Genomic DNA, 17510 nt, shown 5'->3' with positions numbered 1-17510 from the left:
GAAAATGACTAGATGCTGAGTGATTGCATGATGTGAGCAAAACCCAAATAAGGCAAACATGAGTCATTCTCCACCTCCCAGCTCCCTTCATCACTTAAGACACCAAGCACGGCCAAATGTATGAGCATTATTTTATATTGGTTAAACATAGAGTACTCATAGTAAGCTTGAAAAGTGATATTGGGGTAAGTGGTAGAGCATGACAGCTGGCCTATAAGCAAACATTTGAAAACAAAATCAAGGTGCAAGGATATTTTCCCCCTATTTATTTGATGCTCAATACATGCATAGCCATTAGCAAACACTGCAGAGAACATAGGATTCTACCAACAGATCTCATATGTAAGGGAGTCAAAAATTGAAAGCATTAAAGCAACACCCCTCCAATTTCCAACTTGCCTGTAGAACGCCTGCTCCCCACCTCCACCCTCATTTCTAAATACCTGTCTAGTGCAATGCCCACTTCCTGCTTCCACCTCAGCTGATGCTCACTTCCTGGTTTTTCCCACTCAGCCTTCTCCAAGAGCAAAGAGAATACGGCAGGGAGAAATGAAACTTGGAAACCTGGCTTCCAAGACTTGCATTACTACATGGGCTTGTTTGTTTGTTTATTCTCTTTCTCATCTGTACCAATGACTCCCCAACTTCCCATGATTAACTGAAAAACAGGAAAATAATAATAATAATAATAATAATAATAATAATAATAATAATAATAATAATAATAATAATAATAATAATAATAATAATAATAATAATAATAATAATTTAATTTGTTAGCCGCTCCCTCTCCACAAGGGACTCGGGGCGGCGTACAATAAAAACATACATAAATACATATAAACATACAGATACACACATATACATACATATACATACACGGAGGAAGTAATAATTAAATATACATCACAATAATAATAATAATAATAAAAAATAAAGTAGAGGGCAGGAGAGCCAACTCTTGAAATGAAGTTGTGTAAAGGACCTAGCTCTCTTTTCTTCTACTAACAATGTTAATTCTGTTGCACAGGAGTTACTGAAGAAAAACTCTTGCTCTCCCATTTATTTGCAAAGGAAACCATTGCCATTGGAAGACTGTGCTCTGCCGCCCCCCAGTTCCCTTGAAATAAGATAAGTCAAGGTAGAAAGAATTCAGTGGTTATAACAACAGAGCTGGTATCCAATGTTTACTTTCATCTTCCTTCCTGGTCCTTTTTTCCCTTTTTTGCTGTGCCTAAATGCTTATGATCCTGTAAATAGACATTCCTTTTTAAAAGATGACAATTATTTTCTCCTCCTTGATGAATATGCATGCCGGAATGTAAGAGCCAGGTCACTCATAAGATCTGAAACGTTGTCTCGAAAATGCTGCAAAGGCAGATTTAATAATAATCTATTTCAACTATTATTTGAAGCTACCAGAACCCTAAAGTGACCTGCCTGGACTCTAGGATCCCTGCTTCTTCATGCAAAATTTGGATGTGGATTTATCTTTGTTTAGAAAATGCCCTACTCAGACTTGCTAGGAAGACCCATTAGCAGTATTAATTGATTGCAGCAAAGCTATCTGAATCCTAAGGATGTGCCTTTGATCTTCTCTCCAGAAAGATGCATTTTTCTTTTTGGGAGGGGGGAGAATTATGTTTTCTGGAGAGGAAAGGATCAAAGGAACACATTTCGAATACAGATGGCTTGAATAGTCCCAGCGTTCCAATGCCGAGGCCATGCTAAACTCACTTAAATATTTCTCCACTGAGGTCAGGGGCCCTGTTGGTTGGCTAGAATTAAATATGAGTAAAACATGTATCAGATGTTCCGAAGCCTTGAAAGATTAGCACAGCTTTCCATGAGCTGGAGCCCTCCAGATATGTTAGACTACATTTCCTATACTCTTAAGAAAGAATGTGCCAGACCCAGACTGGGGAATCTGGACTAGATGTTACAATGGAATTAGATTATATGCAAGGACATAATCAATTTTCAAATTTCATAGAGTTATTCAATAAGTCTGGGAATTATTTGGTCTTTTGCATATATCCTTTTGATCTAATTGGTCATTTGATCAAGCCTTCTAATGTTATGAATGAAGTACAAAGTTTCGTATCCTACTCACTCAATTTTGAAGATAAATTTACCGACTGTCCATTCTTGATGTGCTCTTACATTAGTTTTCTCAAACTTAATAAATGCCTGGAGTGTGGAAAACCTAGCTTATGCTTGCAAACTTTTATGTTCCACAATGAGGAATAGAAACTTAACAGAGGAACTAGCTCAGAATGAATCAGACAATATTGATTAATTACAATAATACAGAATCTTATTTTTCCTCCAGGGACTTTTGGGGCAAACAGAGATAGCTGCTTCCCCATTTTACAATTTATGATTCAGTGATGTGAATTTGTGTAATTCTTGAAAGTTCTTTTTCTGATCATGCCCTACTCAGAACTGAAACTGAACTGAAAACATTCCATGAAAATGCACTGATTTTGTTTCAGTATAATCAACTGTAAAAAATAAAAATCTTCCTTTAGCTCTTCTGTAATTTAATTTTCACAGTGGGGTAACTGACTTCCTCAAGTGGTGGATCACAAATCTCATCACTCCGATCAACATAGCGAGAGATGACAGGGTTTATTTTCCAACACATCTGGAGGACATCAAGATTGTTCTGGAGGCTCATCTTCATTCCTTCCTGTTATATTTTAAGCAAGGTCAAAGCCTAACAGTATCATTTATGTAATTTCCTCTGCTGTGTCAATGGATCCATATGGTCAGGTATATGAAGCTGGCTGACTCCAATCTAAGAAATGGTCTAGGGTCCCTGTTATGTGAGAAGAGGCATTTTTGCCCACACCCATTTGAATTCAGACTCCCAAATGATTCATATCAATTGCCTTTATTTTTATGGCTAGCCTGGAAATGTTTCTCAGCCTTGAACTAAGAAGTTCTGGCAGTCCTGGAAAGAGCTGGAAGATACAATTCCACACACAAATGTCCTTGAAATGAGCTCTCCTACTCTTAGCAACCGGAGGGTTAGATTTTTTCAGAAAAGAAAAGGCAAGGACAGCAGAAGGAGAGGAAGAAATTAGAAGTGGGAGGAAAGATGGAAGAAAGGCCAGAGAAAGAAAAATGAAAGAAAAGGTAGGAAACTATATCACCAATATACAAAAATGTGCAGAATGGGTTTAAGGATATATATATTTCCTGTACTGAGCACTGGGAGAACTATCAATGAAATGAAACCACCTATATAATGCGAAAGAAAAAGAAATTAAACAGGGATTAGAGTTTTTTTTAACTATTCTAAATGAACGGTGCAGAAGGAGTTGCATATGAGTCTGGCTTGACTCCATCAAGGCAGACTCGGATGAAGTTGAATCCCGGCAGACCCCCACAGATGGTCAAGGTTCTCCTTTTTCTTTTTTCAATATATCGGGAGAAACATCCCTCTGTTTTGTCCTAAACTAAGCAGTTTTGCATGCAGCTTCATTGACTCAAATACGATTGTTCTTGGGAAAAAAAACATGATGATTCAAAAGTTGTATTCGTTTGTTCATGACTGGAGTTTTTGGGTGCTTTGGGGATGAACCTGATCTAATTTCTGATGAATTTGGGTAATCCAAAACAGTGAACAGAAGGATCCATTGAGAATAAAGGGGTGGCTGAAGAAATGATCCGTTTCATTCTTCCTGCTGTCTGTTTAGGTAGATTTTTCTGCAAAACCTCACTGCAATCAGCAGACATATTGAAGCCTAACAGCAGGCTTAGCACAAGTGTATTTGCATATCTAGTCTATATTTTCAGAGGCTTTGAATTTAAACTTTTCATCATTGGATACTGATTTCCCCCCCTCCCCCATGTCAGGGCAGACTGCAAGTTCAGGTTACTATCTTATATGCTTACCTGGGAGTAAGTGCCCCAGTGCTTAGTAGGATTTCTGATTAGCAGTATCCAAATTGCTCTCTTGGGTGTAAATAGATCTCGCTATTAACCTAAAATGTCTTGCATCCACAGCAACGCATTTACCTTCAAAACACCACGCTGCTACAGCCAGCTAATAAAGAACTATAATTTACATGAAAATTAATGGAGTATGCTATTCAGCAAAGCTGTAAGCTATTCGCTAGTATGACGAACAAAGGGTTTCAGTTGTTTTATTATTGAAATGTTGTTTTCTAAAGAACTTTGGTTTGAAAAGAGGTGTATAAACCCAGTGAAGAAATAGAAACTAATAGAAGAGGACCAACAAGGAGAGTAGATCACAATGCCTTCTTGGTCTTTTGGGCTAAGAATATATTGGCAAACAATACAGCTTTATCTTCTATGCCCTAAAATTGGTGAGGCGATGTCTTTAATGGGGTTTGTTGTTAGATAACTGTGGAGGTGACTGAGTTTTAAGTTTGGTCCTTGTTAACTTGAAACCAATGAAGAGAAGCTCCAAGAAAGAAAGGCGCCCACCCCAATCTCCCCCTTTCTTTATAAGGTGGTTGTAGTTGAAACTCAATAATAGAAGAAAAAATAAGAAAGTCAAACATGCAACAGTTTCTACAACAACTAGTTCAGACAACACCCGATTTATTTTTATTTAGTCCAGCTAAAGACAACAATTGTTCACACCGCATACTAACTTTTTGATCATGGAAAGGAGGATTAATAAAACTAAATCAATGCCATGGAAGTCAGGGGAGATTGCTGCAGGATCTCTACTGACTCCCTTCTTATAAATTGGGCGCAGCTCATTTCGGCTGGGTGCAAATGACTCCGCAAGGAACTGCGCAAGATGGCTGGAGGCTTAATTGCATCATCTAAGCTTTACACAACTCAGTCCTAAGCCTTTTCCAGATCAGATCCCCTTGAGGATTTAGAGTAAAAGTAAAGCCAAGCCTCTGACTTTACTAGTGACTAGTGAAGTCTGATTCACTCCGACTAGTAAAGCCTTCGCTGTTTCTTCACCCTTAAGCCCACTTTGCTCAGAGGCCCACTCATGACCTTTGTTGTAGTCTGGGGACCACTAGGAATTCACCACTTAATTCTGACTTGCAATTAAGTCCCATGGAGGGCAAGCGGCTTCGCTTCTGATTCCGTGGGCAGCTTATTCAAAGGGAGCTGGGCGGCTCTGAGCGAAGAGAGGCAGAAACTACGGACCAACTTCCAAGCCCGATCCTATACCTTCTTATTAGACGATCTCAAAAAACGATCTCCGCCTGACTGAGTCTTGTCTCAGGCTTTAGATTTTGGAAAGGAGTAATGGAATATTTCTCCTTATAACTGAGCGGGAAGAATATCGGGTGGTTTTTTTTGTTTTGTTTTTTGTTTTGAAGCTTCGTGGCTTTCAATATCACCTGATCAGAAGTCTCCCCACTCTTTTTTCCTTCTTATCCTTCGAACAGGATATCGGTTTCGCTCCGAAAAGGGTTTTCGCTCCGAAAGGGGTTTTTGATGGATTCTCTTTCTTTCGCGGATCGATATGTTGGCGATTTGCAGTGTTTCTTCGACGCCAACTGTCTTGCCCAGTTCCTCTTGTGCGTGGAATCACATCCACACCGGTCTCATCTGCTTGTTGCCTGTTTCAAGGCAACAAGACTCTTTAAACCATCCGAAACGTTAATAATATCGGTGAAATCGTGTCAACAAGCCGGGAGCGGAGAGAATCCGGAGCAGCGGAAGAGGCCTAACGCAAAACTGCCTTTTCATATTTATATAGAATGTATTTTATTACATATAAAGGAAAAAGGGTGAAACGTAGCTTTAGTTGTACGCATTGCATCCTTTTTTTTCTAACAGAAATCCCCCCCCCACACACACACACGGTAATAAATCTTCTCCCCGTTGATCCCGGAGGGAGGGACATAAATTCGCTTTTAAGATTGCGCGCGTTCTGCGCGTCTTTGATTGGGAAGAAACCGACTTCCCGCGGCTGATTCCAGCCGCTCCGGCTTCCCGAAGTAATTATGCAAGCGGCCTTTCTCAGGTCCTCAACAGCCTCCTCCGTTTTTCCTTGGAAGGCAGACCCAGAGAACTCTGGTAGACGCCCTTCAAATGAAGAGTTTAGCTTTCTCTTTGTTTGTTTGTTTGTTTCTTTCTTTCTTTCTTTCTTTCTTTCTTTCTTTCTTTCTTTCTTTCTTTCTTTCTTTCTTTCTTTCTCGTTCTCTCTCCCTCCCTCCCTCTCCCTCCCTCCTTCCTTTCGTCCGTTTAATTCTCTTTCCTATCAGAATTTAGGAAACATTTCGAAATGCGGGTGGGGGTGAGAGAGACATGTTTCCACACCTTTTTCGCAAAAGCATGCAAGCATTCTTCTTTCCGTTTATTACAAGACCTTTTTAAAACACGCAGCCACTGGAGCAGATGTACAACATTATTTCTTTCCGCATGCATTTTTCTTGGGGAAAAAAATCTTATTGTTAAAAAGAAGAAAAGGCGTGCTAGAAAGTATAATTTTTAAAATAGAAATCGTAAAAGTTTTGCATTGGGGAAGGAAAAAAGGATTTTGTCTTGGTTTCTTACTATTATTACACTGAAATATAAAACATAGAATAAATGTTTTATATATGTCCCTAGAAACTACCAAGTATTTTTTACTTGGTAGTTACTTTTACTTTTATTCTTTACATTATATTTCACACGAAACTACTTATTTTTTCTTTATCGAGTGACAGCTAATAATAATTTGTTCTTTATCAGAAAATGTATATTCTTATAGAAGTAAAACACACATCGTGGTTCCAAGCTCTTAAGTACCTAGGAATGAGTCCCATTGAATTCAATAGTTTTACTTTTGACATGTATCAGAAATTTTAAAAAATATACACGGTGCATAATGATTGTTAGGGTACACACTTCTGAGAAAACAGACCCAAATTAATAACAACATTGTCCAATGATATGAATTCGGTTGAAGCATAAAATCAATTACTAGGTGGGAAGTGGGTATTAGTTAACAATGAAAGTTTAGCAACAATAAATTTATTTCTCTAGTGGAAATAGCTTTACAGGCTGCAGTCTCATCTGCATTTCCAGGGCAAAATCTTTCATTTGCTTAGTAGACTTAACTTGCAACTGATGGGCAAATGGGCAAAGTGGATTTAAAAAAATTAAAAAAACCAAACCCACAATTATATACTTTTAGTATACAATGCCTATCATGCATTCCGGATGTACACTTGTGTGACTATTTCATACTTCTTGTAGACAACCTTGCTTTTTAATTTAAGAAGAACCTGAGGAAAAAAAACAATTGTCACTTCTTTACAGTTTAAGCAAACTTATAACGGAGAAGAAATCCACCCATTTCCCGGGTGTTTAAGTAATCTTATAACTGAGAGGAAATCCACCCATTTCCCGGGTGTTAGAAGCCCTGCTCAGTTACCTTGATCAATTGCGACGCTGAGATTCAGTCGCGGTTTCGACACTTCGCTCGGCCAATACCCTCCTGCAAAGAAAAATACATGCAGAAAATCCCCCTCAAATGTGGAAAGCAGCACGTCGAATAAATCCGAGCTTCTTTCCCTTCTTCCTGGCTGCTAAACAAAAGTCTGTCTGAGTATCTCGGCCGAGTCTCTCTCTCTCTCTCTCTCTTTCTCTCTCTCTCTCTCTCCTCGCTCTCTGCCTGTTTATCTCAAAAAGATTGTAACAAGGTTTTTTTTTCCCTACACATGTTAACTTCATAAATAGCAGGCACCGACCACCCCTATCACCAAGCTAGTTTTCCCACCTATTAAAAGCTTTAAAAAATATTCTGCGTGCCTTGGTATTGCTAGAGTAAAGGACCGCAGCCCCAAGAAACAACAGAGAGGTTAATTCTTCATTTCGGTTGTAATTCCCCCCCCCCAAAAAAAAATAATAATAATAGCACCCTATGTTGTCGGTAACAAATTCCCAAGTGACAACTGTAAATATGAACACGATTTCCATGGGGTCATAGTAAATGCAGCCATTACAAGAGAAATGTATTTTAAAACCAGAAGTAGACATTCTTAATTATTTCCATTTTACACGCTGGTAAATTAAGGCTAAGAATGACTATTCGAACCCTGGATGGTCTCATATTTGAACTCAGAACTGAGACCCTAGTAGAGTAACTGGATTCACCTGATTGTTGTCTTTTCCTTTGAATTGTTTAAGATTTTCATCCACTACAAACAAATATTTGTATGTTTGGTGTGTGTGTGTGCGCGCATGCGCACACACACATACAAATAAACTAGTCTGATTTTTGTTTGGAGGAATAAAATGAATAATATAGAAAAGGAATTTATGGAAAATATATTAATAAAATAGGAGAAGGAAGGAGTATTGGTCACTACCTTGAGTTATTTACAAAAAATAATAAAGGTGGGATTTAAAAAATCTAAAATAAAATAAATAAGTTGTAAGCCATATGGATCATGTGTGGAATGTTTGTATGTAAGGCACAATATATCATTTATATTTAATTTTAATTTGATGAATTTCTGGGTCCCAGTCCTAAATCTATCTCTTGCAAGTTGATTCGGATTTGTTTCAGAGAGAACTTACGTTTTGGTTAGGAAGTTAATGATACTGTGTATACAATGAACAGATTCGTTTTGTCCAAATGCAAACCATGCCATTCATCCTAAATTATGTACTTTTAAGAACCTTCAACTTCAAAGGAGAATTAAAAGCCGTCTAGATCACCTATGTGCTCCCATTTAAATGAATCAAATTACACAGTCTTTTACTTGGACTCCTGATGCTGAGAGCATGAATTGTTCAACATACAGCATCCGTAAATGAATGATACTGACCCATAGAGAGAGAATCCTGCTTAATGTGCATGTATTTATTTATTTAGAAGTATGTCTGGGGCTCTGTACCCAATGCAGTACGCAAAGACATTGCAGATTTAAACCCTGCTCTTAAATACATCTCCATTTAGATAAGAGCCTCTGGCCACATTAAGTAAAGTCCAGATACTATGCTCCTTAAGTAAACATACCTAATAATGCTTGGCAGTTCTATCATGTTTTATAAGGGTTACAAGCACTCGTATGCATCAGTTGATTCATCCCCAGGAGAAGTCATGCTGCAGTGGAAGGGGGGGGGGGCTGGGAAACTGGAGGTGCCTTGCTCAAGACCACCTTTCTGGTCCACAGCAGAGGCAAATCAGAGAGCAGACATTTCCAAACCTTTTCCAGTCTTCTACAACAGCTTGAGAGGAAGCCCCATTAAACTCAAGGGTGGTTTGAGAAAGGTTATCTAGGAACAGCAAAAAAAATGTCTTACGACCAAGAGCAACTTAAACAGCTAATCTTTCTGTTTCATTTCACTTTTCATGTAAGTTTTTATTTAAATAAACTCTGCATCAGTCAAAGGCACTAAGGCAAATATTTTTAAAAAACACATTATTTTAAGATATGAACTTTTAAACAGACATTTTCAAATTTCAGACCAAAAAGGCATGTGTGTGGATGGAGGTAATCTGTTAAGAACAACTTTGTTAATGCATATAAAAAGAAGTATATAAAACATCATGATTTAAAACATTAATAAAATGTAAAATATTTTGATTCATGATTTTACATGGCCACTGATCAAGGATTCATTACTGGCAGTGGAATGTTAGATTGTGTTGCCTATATCTGATCTCTTTTTCCAAGGTTTTGTGTGAGCTGATACCTCTCTCACCCCCACATTGTTTTATCTGTACAACAACATTGTGGGATAGGCTAACTTGAGAAATACAAGCTAAATTTCAACAACATGCTAGATTAAAATAAAATGGTCTTGGGTAGTTCATTAGAACTGGGTAGTGATTAAGATTCAGCAGCAAAAAAGATGTTTTAGGAGATTGCCAGGAACCACATCACATGACTTATGCAATTATTTTTGTTTGTTTCCAAATCAATGCTTAACCTTGTAGTGGATGGATTAAGTAAATTGTGAAAATCTAATCATTGTCTCAACAGGTCAAGTGAGCCAGGAATCACAATATGGTTATTTGAGTATTCTCTATCTTCTGAATATTAATAGCAGAATGCAGCAACTGTGTTTTAATAATCCAGGTTCAAGATTTTTGTGCTGTATGAACAAAGTCTATGACTGCCCCAGAATGCTCCTTGATTGTCAGGAGACATTATTTGGGACCTTCAAATCTTAGCTTCGCAAATTGGTGATTGCACATTGAATTGGAAATGAAATATTTGGGGTTCACTGTTGAATAGGATGGAAAAAAGGCAAAGATTCACTCCCTGATTGAGTTCATGTAATAGTCACAAAAGGGCTAAAATGAAGAGGTGATTTGAGATTTGTTGTAGGAGTCCAACTATTATCTTAACATTTTGTGTGAACCAGGACATCATGTTATGTCATATTCAGGTTTCTTGGTTTATATTAGCAAGTATGACACCACAGCAAGTATTTTTTGTTAACTAGGATTAATGCTTAGTGCATTGTGTAGCCTCAGCTATTGCTTTTGTGCTTTTGTACATCAGTTGTTCCAATTGCATATATTTTGTATTGCAGGCTGAGTTTTGTTTCTGATTCATATAGAAATTCAATTCACTTAGAATGCTCTTCAGTAGGGGGCTGACCCTCCCTCTTTCCCTAATTCCATGTTAGTGTGCTACATTTAGTGAAGGCTGCATTAGAGGTCAATGAAACATAAGGATGTTTTATTCTCTATAGGTTCATTTTCTTTCTTCTTTTCTTAAGATGTACATTATATAAAACTTGTCCTTATCTGGTGACAATCTTTGCAAGACGACAATTATACAATGTTCATTGATCTCTCAGTACAGCAGAGAACATGTCATTGTCATAAATAGATTATATTCTTCCCACAAAAATCCTTCCCTTTTAATTCCTGCTGCCTTTATTTCCTTCTCTTTTCTCTGTTGCTTTGGTTGTGTCAAGTTTTAGATTGTAATCTCTTTGGGTCGGGAAAAAGTACTGTTCTGGTACTTGTGAACTAGACAGGGCTGTCAAGTTTGTTTGCTTTATTTATTTATTTATTTATTTATTTAGATGGAGGTTTTGCCTGACTCCAGAATGACTCTGAGCAGTTGACAATATCAAGCAAACAAGATAAAAAACACAATACATTATACATTGTAAATAAACAAGATAACTTCCATCCAAACAATACATTCCATGTACAAAGACTCATCTAAGGGGGTGGGTGGAAATTCTGCCCTCTCCCCAAGGTCTGGGAGAAATATCTACATTTCTTGACTATACAGTATGTGAATTCTAAGCAGTAACTTGTCAGGTACAGGAACTAATAAACCACTGGCAGTATCTGAATATTAGCAGCGGATCAGGCAGATACATACAAAATTTTTACCGCTTTACTCTGCATAATTCCTTCCATAGATAATAACTTTTTCATAAAATGAAATGATGCTTTTAATTGTTTGTCCATCTGTCCATTCATCTGCCCATCTGTCTGTCCATTTGCCCATCCATCATCCACCCATCATCCACCCATCTATCCATCCATCCATTCATCCACCCATGGTAGATCCTGGGCTAAAGGAAAAATGAAATTTGGGACTGTGCAGAATGTTGATAAAGGACTGCCAGGAGATCCATTGGGTGACATTGGATTAGGCATTACTGTCTCAAAACAGTCATGATAGATGCTACTTTTTTCTCCCTAGTAAATTTTAATGCAGGAGTAGGTCATTCAAAACTTATGTGTGCTCCATAGTTCATCCCACTTTACATCCCTGTCACTAAAATGTTGCTCCTTCCTATTTTGATTAAAGTAGCTGAAATGTCACTTTATCATACTTTTATGCTTGCTCTACAGATTTTAATGTGTTAATCCCAAAGGTTTCTTTAAACGAACTGGCTATCTGTGGCTTTTCGGGTGCGTTTCAAGGTGTTGACTATCACCTTTAAAGCGCTCCATGGCACAGGACCTAGCTATCTGCGGGATCGCATCCTACCCCACACATCCCTGCGACCAATTCGCTCTCACAGAGAGGGACTCCTCCGGGTGCCGTCCACTAAGCAATGCCAGCGGGCGGCGCCCAGGAGTAGGGCCTTCTCTGTGATGGGCCCGACCCTCTGGAATGACCTCCCCCCCCCCCCGACATCAGAACTACCACCGATCTCCGCTCCTTCCGCAAGAAACTCAAGACCCACCTGTTCCAATTAGCTGGCCTGGCCCAATCGTAGTTTTAATCTTCAATCCTCCTGACCGGTATTTTAAATTTTTAGGGGTAGACTTTTAAGCTGTTTTTAATTTTTACTATTATTGTACAGACTCTATATTTAATTTGTTTTTAAGGGGTATTTAATATATTTTTTATTGTGTATACGGTTTTTTAGTTCTGTCTGTACACCGCCCGAGTCCCTTCGGGGAGAGGGGGCGGTCTATAAATTCAATAAATAAATAAATAAATAAATAAATAAATAAATAAATAATGATAATGATAATGATAATGATAATGATAATGATAATGATAATGATAATAATAATAATAATAATAATAATAATAATAATAATAATAATAATAATAATAATAATAATAATAATAATCTACAGTTTACATCCACGTGGTGATATTGATAGACTATACCTACCCCGGAAATCAGGTGGCAGAGGATTATTACAAGTGAAGCAAATAGTTGAAGAAGAAAAACATGCACTGGCTGATTATTTAAAAGAAAGTCAAGAACATCTATTAATTGAAGTAAAGAACAAAAATCTATTGAAGGCCCAACAGACGAAACAAGAATACAAAAAAGATGTGATAAAATTAAGAATGGAGAGTTGGCAGAACAAAGCATTGCATGGCCAATTTCTGGAAAAAATAAAAGATAAAGTGGACAGTGAAAAAACTTGGTTATGGTTAACAGCAGGTACATTAAAGAAAGAAACAGAGTCACTAATCCTGGCTGCGCAAGAACAAGCTATCCGCACCAATGCCATTAAGACCAAAATCGAAAAATCCTCTGATGATGCCAAATGTAGACTTTGCAAAGAGGCTGATGAAACTGTTGACCACATACTCAGCTGCTGCAAAAAAATCACGCAGACTGACTATAAAATGCGGCACAATTCAGTGGCACAAATGATCCACTGGAATTTGTGCAAAAATTATAACATTAAAACAGCAACAAACTGGTGGGAACATAAGCCTGAAAAAGTCATCGAGGGTCAGATGGTCAAGATCTTGTGGGATTTTCGCATACAAACGGATAAAATACTGGCGCATAATACACCAGACATCACACTGGTTGAGAAAAATAAGGTTACAATCATAGACATTGCAATACCAGGTGATAGCAGGGTCGCCGAGAAGGAATATGAAAAAATCGCGAAATACCAGGACTTAAAAATTGAAATTCAACGATTATGGCACAAACCAGCAGTGGTAATTCCAGTGGTAATCGGCACACTGGGTGCTATTCCAAAAGCACTGGAATTACATTTAAAACAGTTAAAAATTGACAAAATCACCATCAGTCAAATGCAAAAGGCCGCACTGCTTGGATCTGCACACTTATTACGAAAATACGTTACGACATCCTAGGCCCCTGGGTGGGGCCCGACTAGTAATCAATGCCAAATCCGGCGAAACAACTGGCCGCTGTGATACAATTCTGTTGAAGCAATAATAATAATAATTTATTAAAAGAATATGAGCCATCTACACTATTATTTTTTTAGTAGGGAGAATAAATCAACAGTGTTGAGGCTGTGAGTCAGCACTTCATTTTCAGCAGGGTATAAAGGTAATAATGAGCTAAAGTAAAATAAATGAAAATTATTATACCCAGTCGATGTTATCAAACCAATTTTTCTAGCTCTCAAACAAACAAACTCTGCATCTTTTAAAAATCTGGGGCAAGAACTTATATTTTCCACATATAAGTGGAACTTATAATATGTTATATTTTCCACATATAAGCCAAAGCAGATGGACTCCTTTCTATTATGGAAAGAAGCTGTCCATTTGAGTGAGGAAGCAACATCCTCAGTTCTTCAGACTTTTAGCAAAATATTCAAAGAGCCCAATGATCATCCCTATTTTTAAGTAGGTGCAACATGTTCTTCAAGCCGCTATGCTAAAAATGACAGTTATTTTTAATGTTGCCTCTTGCACAAAAAAATGCCTCCAAGACTCTTAAATGTAATATGCAAAATGAAATATAATGATAAAAGGGACAAAAAATACATACTAAAGCAATGTTAGAGCCACAGTGGTGCAGTGGTTAGAATGCAGTACTGCAGGCTACTTCTGCTGACTGCCATCTACCTGCAATTTGACAGATCGAATCTCACCAGGCTCAAGGTTGACTCAGCCTTCCATCCATCCAAGATGGGTAAAATGAGGACCCAGATTGTTTGGGGCAATATGCTCTGTAAATCGCTTAGAGAGGGCTGTAAAAGCACTGTGAAGAGGTATATAAGTCTGAGTGCTATTGCTAGGCTATTAAATAGATACACACATCTCAAGGCAGTAAGACAATAACAGACAATATTAAGGAGCTGATGAACCACCAGAGATTTTTAAAAAATGCCCATCATTTGATCAGGCAAGGAAATGGAAGCGGTCACGGGAGGGAATTCCAGGATGTGGACAGTGCTCCAGGAAAAGTCCTTTACATCATAGACCCTATTAATTATACTTTACAGAAAGAAAGGAAAAATTGTGAGGTCCTCTGCTAAAGATTTCAATTGAAAGCAGTTAGTTTATAGGATGTTGAATTAATCTCTGTTATCAGCTGTAACTCCATATTTTGAACCTCTCTTTCCTTATACGTGTTTTCCCCCCAGCAATTTGGGTTAAAGCTGCCATTTTACACATCTCTCCTAATAAAATGTTACTGAACTCTGTCGGGCATGTTAGTGTGGAAATGTATACCAATTATGCTACATAATTAATTGTTTATTATTTTAGTTTCCCACACTTGTTTCTGTAGGCCATTTTGTCAACTGAAAGGGATCCAGTTATAGAACATTAGAATATACCATAGTTCTTGGGGAGGGGGCTAAGATCTCGGTTGCTTGCCTGTTATCAGTGTTAAAGGCTACATGGTGATGGGTTATTACATTTTTTAATATAGTGATAGTGTTCTCTTATTAGCCTTATTAACCTTCAAAAGTTCCTGCTACAGTGACATCTCATCACAGTTCAGTGGTAGGATTATTATTTTTTTACTACTGGTTCTGTGGGCGTGGCTTGGTGAGCATGGCATGGCTTGGTGGGTGTGTCAGGGGAAGGATACTGCAAAATCCCCATTCCCTCCCAATCAGCTGGGACTACTCGGGAGGCAGAGAATAGATTGGGGTGGGGCCAGTCAGAGGTGGCATTTACCGGTTCTCCAAACTATTCAAAATTTCCACTACCAGTTCTCCAGAGCTGGTCAGAACCTGCTGAATACCACCTCTGGCCCAGTTCCAAGTAAAGCCATTGAAGAATGGCTGAAACATTTCTAAATCAAAATATTCAGAAATTGTGAGAATTCTGGAGATCTCTAGTATACAGAGAAGTCACATAAAATATGTTGTTAATGTTTTTTTTTAAATTAGAAACCAATATCAGGCAGTTGAGTGGAATGCCCAAAGCAAGGCAACCCAGGGCAAACTGAGCAGGAGGGTGTGGATTGCTACCTGACTCTTGGACCTCAGAGTCAACAGAGGGCAGGGAGGATGCCATGGAGGATCTTGGAAGGGGCTTAATAGACTAGCTCACAAATATGATTGATTGCTCCAAGCTGCCCTTTGAGATGAATTACTACAGCATTTGGATTTCATGAATTAAAAACCAAATTGTTCTAAATGTCCTGGCAAAATAAAGTAGGAATAAAGAGGAAGCAGGGATTTTGAGGGATGTGCGAATAAGAAAAATGTGGAACAAAGGCATTCAGCAGCCTGGATATGGTCCAGGGACATCTTTGCCCCAGAGTGCTTGGTTCTGATGTAGCCTCAGACTGAGTATTTTGGTTGGGAAGTCTGTTTCTATAAGCTCATCTGCCTCATACTTCCTGGAAAGAATCCAGCCCCTCTGGAATCTCTCCTGCTTGAAAGTTCCAAATTCATTAAATTTGTGAATAACGTGGCTGGATGCTGACTCTGATTTACTCATTGACTAAGCAGACTTTATGTTTAAACCAATCATCATGGCCAAGGCCAGCCCTAGACCAAATGGCGCCCCAGCACAAAAGGTCTTTGGTAGTTCCCTCTCCATTTGTTCGGTGTTTGTATAACTTGTTTATTTAATTTCATTTGTCAACCCTTGCACAACTTTGATGTGTGCCTGATTAGTTACATGCACACTTTTGGTGATAGGCCACCAGTTTTGCACGTCTTGTGCTTCATAAATATAATTTATGTTGAGGTTGGCATTGTTGCTCTTTTTCTTTTCTTTTAAAATTATATTTATTTTATTTATTTATTTATTTATTTCTAAAAATCTAATAAATAAATAAATAAATAAAATAAATATAATTTTAAAAGAAAAGAAAAAGAGCAACAATGCCAACCTCAACAACCACACACAAACACAAAAACCATGTTGGTATGGGCCACTGAACAGAAAATGGAAAGCAAAAGCAACCTCCCCCCCAAGCATAATACATTCCAAGTCCAGAAATCCAGTTTTTTTCTATTTAAAACCTTTGCTTTTACATATAGCCTAATCACAAAACATAATTAATTGTTTGTTTGTGTTCAATTGGGAGGTGAGACATTAATGTTGCAGTGAAGTGCTCCTAGGAAACTGTTACAGTTATCAGATCTGGGTTGCAAAAATCCAGATAACCTTAGGTGGCAGCAAAGAGCTCAAAAAATCTCTATGCAATCATCTATTGGCCATTTGGAATTTTACAGCCCAGTTCTTACCGTCCTAGAACCTCTACTCAATGAACCATTGGCACGTGTCAAATGTGTGTGTGTGGTTGGTAGAAATAGGTTTGCTTATCAGTGTAAAGGCCTATTGGAATAATAAGTAAGCAAGTCAGTGAGAAAAAAAGTAGAGACTCTGCTTTCTTCTGCATGGGTGCCTGTATATTATTTCAGATATGGATTTGGATATCTTTCCGAGCTTTCCTGGCACACAAAATGGCCATTTTGTTTTAATGTATTTATCTATTTACTGTATTTGCAGAATGTCCTAATAGACCGAGACTCTGAGCTATGCACAACAAAGCAGAAAAAAAGGCAAAGAACAAACTAAAGAAAACAAGACAGAGATATGCATATCTTGATGGAAGACACACAATCAATCAGTTAGGGCTAAAAGCACAATATAAAACAATATGTTAAATACTTTGCGTAATGTACCTTCAGGCTGGGGGAAGGGGGGCACTTTTTAGAAAGGCTGATGCCTGATCCAAATCTGATGTACTGTGTTTGAAGAGGGGAGGCTTAGCAGGCCCTCTCAAGTGTTCAGACTACATAGCCAGAAACCATTTTGACCAGGTTAACTATTGCTTGTTTTCTTACAGCAGCCCATGCTGCTCATTGCAAAACTGCTAATTGCCAGTTGGGTCCTCTCCCTTGCTAAACCAGGGCCAACTTGAAGAGATGAAGTACA

General features: G+C 38.1%; 1 protein-coding gene and 1 long non-coding RNA gene across 2 annotated transcripts in view; one reads left to right on the top strand and one right to left on the bottom strand.

Moving 5' to 3' along the window:
* The window catches only part of LOC309387338, a 26359-nt gene extending 18602 nt beyond the window's left edge, over positions 1 to 7757 (bottom strand). The window contains exon 1 of the long non-coding RNA XR_014174585.1: positions 5343 to 7757. This is a non-coding gene — a long non-coding RNA (uncharacterized lncRNA). The remainder of the gene's footprint in view (positions 1 to 5342) is intronic.
* The window catches only part of GATA4 (GATA binding protein 4), a 72803-nt gene continuing 58103 nt past the window's right edge, over positions 2811 to 17510 (top strand). Inside the window, exon 1 of the mRNA XM_081943801.1 lies at positions 2811 to 3141. The gene's annotated coding sequence lies outside the window, so the exon portion shown is untranslated. The remainder of the gene's footprint in view (positions 3142 to 17510) is intronic.

Source organism: Natrix helvetica, assembly GCF_964273705.1.
Source record: "Natrix helvetica genome assembly, chromosome: 2".
Lineage (NCBI taxonomy): Eukaryota > Metazoa > Chordata > Lepidosauria > Squamata > Natricidae > Natrix > Natrix helvetica.
Note: the sequence above shows the minus strand (reverse complement) of the source record. Positions and strands in the feature narration are given on the sequence as shown.